At 35.9% G+C, this 4,945-nt stretch overlaps 1 long non-coding RNA gene across 10 annotated transcripts; it reads right to left on the bottom strand.

Moving 5' to 3' along the window:
- Positions 608-4,939, bottom strand: LOC109841048. Of its 10 annotated transcripts, none has more exons than XR_002247136.1 (5): positions 4,682-4,939; positions 3,266-3,350; positions 3,125-3,190; positions 1,726-3,046; positions 608-688 (listed from the first exon to the last, which is right to left on the bottom strand). It is a non-coding gene; the product is annotated as an uncharacterized LOC109841048 (long non-coding RNA). The 10 variants fall into 10 exon arrangements; XR_002247135.1 differs by lacking the exon at positions 608-688 and adding an exon at positions 716-744 and having other exon boundaries at positions 1,447-3,046; XR_002247137.1 differs by lacking the exon at positions 608-688 and having other exon boundaries at positions 1,430-1,839; positions 2,704-3,046.

Here is a 4,945-nt window from a genome sequence, read left to right as displayed (position 1 = left end):
ACAAAAGTGCAGCTTTTAGCGACGCAGGGTGAAGCGTCGCTAAAAGCTATACTTTTGCCGACACAAGAACGCTTCGGCAAAAGTATATTTTTTTAGCAACGGTAAAAAGTATAATTTTGTCGACACTAATTTGCATCGCCAAAAATAATATCTTTTTTCTGTCACCTACAAGCCTACACTGAACCTGAACATCCACAAAAAATTTACTCTCATTCACATTAACAAAGAAACTAAACATCAAATTATACTCCAAACAAGTTACATATTATGATAAACAAAGAATTTGCTCCCATTGCAAAATAATTGCATTCATTTTCATTTCTAAGTCAACACTCAAATGCCTGTTTAAATATTCTAGTTTGCCATATTCAGTGTTTTCCATTTCAGAGAATGACACATTATAAGATTTACATAAAACTAAACTAAGTTGAAAAAAAGAAAACTTAAAGTGAAAGAATGGCACGGTCAGTGAACCTCTTCACAGATGAAGGTATATTCTCTGGTAGAGTTTTTGCGACTATGTCTAACTCCTGCATTTATTGCTTTGCAGTCACTCTATCAGGGCCACAATACATATCCATAAGCTCTTTCATGTGTGGTAGCCTTTCGTCACTCTATCAGGGCCACAATACATATCCATAAGCTCTTTCATGTGTGGTAGCCTTTCCATCAGTTCTTTGATTATTTCCTGTTAGAGAGCTCTTTCATGTGTGGTAGCCTTTCCATCAGTTCTTTGATTATTTCCTGTTAGAGATGTTAGAGATATCAATTCTTTGATTAAACAGTCTTCTATACAGTTTAAAACAGAAGCAAGATTTTTAAGAAAAATCATAGCAAAGATCATGCAGACAGAGACTAGAGGCATTTAAAAATTACGCAAAAAGAAAATTACAGACACCCTAACTCATCCATCTCCAACTAGTATTTTCTTCTTCAACATTCGTTCTTTATTATCAGCATCAGCTATCTCTGCTTCTATAGGAATAAAATAGCTTCTATAGGAACTACCTCAATCTAACTCGTATGGTGAAAAACTGATCAATTTGATGGTAGTTGTTTCACTAGTCTTAATAAAAAGTAAATGTCATCATAAATAGGTATGCAGGATGTTCATTTGGTCACCTCTTCTCAAAGCAACAGTCAGAAAGAACAATTGGAAATATTTATCCCCCACACGGACTAAAACAATAAAGTTTAGTGTTAGATGAAAGCATGAGGGTGTCTAGTGCAGGGTTGAAATTTCGATATCAATCACAGTTTTGGTTCTCTAAATATGCAGGGGGGAAAAAATAACGGAGGAAGCAAAAGGCAGGCAACAAGCATATAGTTAGGGGAAATTTTGATTATTTGCAAAGAAACTTGTGCTTACATGGATTTGAACCAAAGTCATTATTAGTATAAATAGACCATTGAACGAAAGTGACTACTCTTGCAAAAGACACAGACCATTGGATGAGGATACTGCTAAGAAAGCAAAATGTCTGACACAAAGGCAGATCTGTAAGCCATTGTATTAGAACCTACAAATTGCAGCAAAGACCAGGACCAAGATTGAAGAAATCTCCTCCGGTCTGAATGTCAGCAGCTAGACATTCAGCCGGATAAGAATACTGCACACTTCAACTAAAAAGACCAAAGAGAAAGGCAGATTAAAACGCCCCAACATGAGAGCATAAGAATGATGCAAAGCTTTGAAACCAAGGCCAAGCTGGTAACACCCACAACCTGATCCCGAAATTTCCAGAGGGCTCAAATTTACCATCAGTTCCAGCATTAAGGTGCCTAAGATGAAAAACTGAACATACCCCAGTTGTGTTTTACCAATACCTGGAACTCCACCTGCAAAGCTATAGATAGTTGAATATAGAAGCATACACATTTCAGTTCCAAACTTAAAGCCAATGAGAGCATAAGAAGAAAAAAAATGGAGAGAACCTCCAAGCAGGGATCTGACACAACTCCATGTGCATATAGACTATGCCAGGTTTATGGAAATATACCCAAGCCATAAACTGCCTTTTAATTTAGACAAATGTTTTCTGCAAATTTCAAGTATATCCTCTATTGTCACAAGTCTTCAGCAGAAATATAAATATCATAGGCAAACAAAACATCTATGTTCGATCATATTGCTAATTAGTTTAGAATGCAAAAAATCATTTGAACAGGGTACGATCGAAACTTGGAGAAAATTCCAATTACAAGTATACACAAGAGCAAAATCCCATAGTTAAGGGAGTTAAATAGAAGCATACACAAGAGCAAAATCCCAATTACAAGGTATGTCCATAGTAGGAAAACCACAATTGAAAGGAAGGAAAGATGAAAAAAAAAAGTGAAGCCAAACTCAACCAATGGTAATCGATCAGATGTTTCTTAACTCATATCATGAGAAAAATATATACCATTCTCAAATCCATAACTCGACAACCTTCCAAGATAAAAGGGTTAGCTAAGTAGCTCTGTCTAGAATCAAGCTAAGGAAAGGTCAGATAAAGCCAAACCAAAAATTCACAACGGACAAGATGTAACAACTATTTCAAGAGGCATTTTCCTTTTTTTTGGAAAATGTCATTGCACATCAATAAATTATTAACTAAATGGATATAAACGCAAGGAAAAAGAAACCCAACATTTTCCAATACGACTGAAACTACACAACACAAACAGATATGCGAAGAGACCAAAGAACGGAGATCTTACAATAACCATGTAGGTGATAATCCTATAATGCTACATCTTTGGATTTTATTAGTCTCTCTAATGCCTTTATATCCTCTTGTAGAGATGCAATCTGCAGTTTACAGAACAAGACACAGTAAAAAAAACAATGCTTTTACTTTGTAATTGATGTCCGGCAATCTTGGTTTCATACCTCAATTTTGTACTTTCTAATATCAGACTCATAGGGAGCTATAATAGCCTCAACTGGAACAAACCCTTCATTGTTTTGATTTGCATGAACTCTTCTTAGAGTTGCTTCGGCTGCAAATTGTGATGTCAATGCCTCTTTCTTCTCATTCATTAGTTTTTTTATCTCAAGATTCTGTGATGCATTATATATTTAATTTTATAAATAAATATTGAAAGCTACACAAAGTTGCTGAGAATAATCGTCAAGCACCTTATCTTGAAGATGTTTCTCGACATTTCTCAGCTTCAATTCAAGCTTTGTAAGGTCATTGCTTAGCTGAAGGTAGATTACAGATAAGCACACGACACTCGCGAAATAAATTGCAAACTGTCTATTCAGTTAATTTATTACCTCTACTACAGCTTTATCCTTCAGAAGTTCAGTCACCTTCAAGGCCTTAATTTCACAGTGAGCAACTCCAGCTCCCTGTTCTTTTCTGTAGACCAATAAATACAATAAGTTGGCAACAGAAGTAAACAGCGTGCAACGAAATCATTCTTACAAATCACAGTTTTCTGATTTCATGATAGCTCAAGAGAAGCTATCATATACTTTGAACTTATGATCACTCCTGACATAGCCACTCACCTTGGAAACTTGCTTGATCTAGTTGATACCATATACTATCTGCATATTCACTATGTTTAAATTGAATACTCAATTGATTTTGATTTTATTTTGAATATATTTTATTGATGGTTTGTGTGTTGAGGAGCCAATATGCAAGTACTATCAAGAACAGGGTACGATCGAAACTTGGAGAAAATTCTCAGTCGACCAAAGGGAATATAAGTGTGTAATTCAACATGTATCAGACATTAGATCATTAAGGATATAACAATTAGATTCATTTCTTAGTCTCAAATATTTGCTTGCAAGTTTCTGCCAGAGTCAGTGATAAACAAGGTATGGTTGCTCGGTAACATGACATGATATTAAAGTTTGAGACGAGATGAGCAAAGTTTATAGTAGTTGAAAGTAGCTTGCACTATTATCTGGAGTAAACAAAGAGTTTATTAGCTTTAAAATGCAGTTGTATTACAATACCATGCGCATGCATCATCCAAATGTATAACAAATAAAATTACCTACCTAATAAATAACCCCATAGTTAAGGGAGTTAAATAGAAGAATACACAAGAGCAAAATCCCAATTACAAGGTATGTCCATAGTAGGAAAACCACAATTGAAAGGAAGGAAAGATGAAAACAAAGTGAAGCCAAACTCAACCAATGGTAATCGATCAGATGTTTCTTAACTCCTATCATGAGAAAAATATATACCATTCTCAAATCCGTAACTCGACAACCTTCCAAGATAAAAGGGTTAGCTAAGTAGCTCTGTCTAGTATCAAGCTAAGGAAAGGTCAAATAAAGCCAAACCAAAAATTCACAACGGACAAGATGTAACAACTATTTCAAGAGGCATTTTCCTTTTTTTTTTGGAAAATGTCATTGCACATCAATAAATTATTAACTAAATGAATATAAACGCAAGGAAAAAGAAACCCAACATTTTCCAATACAACTGAAACTACACAACACAAACAGATATGCGAAGAGACCAAAGAACGGGGATCTTACAATAACCATGTAGGTGATAATCCTATAATGATATCTTCAAATAAAAAGATAAATGGCCACCAAGCTTAGAAAACATAATTGAGGAGATCAGTGCAAAAGGAACGGTAATAAACACCGCAATAAAGAGAGAACCAAATTCATGACAGTAGTTGATAATAAGAGAGAATTTGGTAAAGTTATTACCTCTGAGATTGTTCTCCAACCTGTTAAGTTCAATGATTACAGGGTCTGGAGGGCTAGGTATCATTTCCTTTTCCATAACTAACGCCATAACTCAATGCTGTGCTAGGTAAATTTTGAGGGCTGCCGATTAGGCAGAGGGTTTCGGGGATGACGTGGCCTTACGATTTAAACAATGGTGTTAGTTCACGAACTCTGACGGCAGCGGCGAACTCCGACGGGGCGCACGGGCGATTTGGGGGCAGCGGCGAAGTCCGACGCGGCGCA

The sequence above is a fragment of the Asparagus officinalis genome, chromosome 5 (genome assembly GCF_001876935.1).
Source record: "Asparagus officinalis chromosome 5, Aspof.V1, whole genome shotgun sequence".
NCBI lineage: Eukaryota > Viridiplantae > Streptophyta > Magnoliopsida > Asparagales > Asparagaceae > Asparagus > Asparagus officinalis.
Note: the sequence above shows the minus strand (reverse complement) of the source record. Positions and strands in the feature narration are given on the sequence as shown.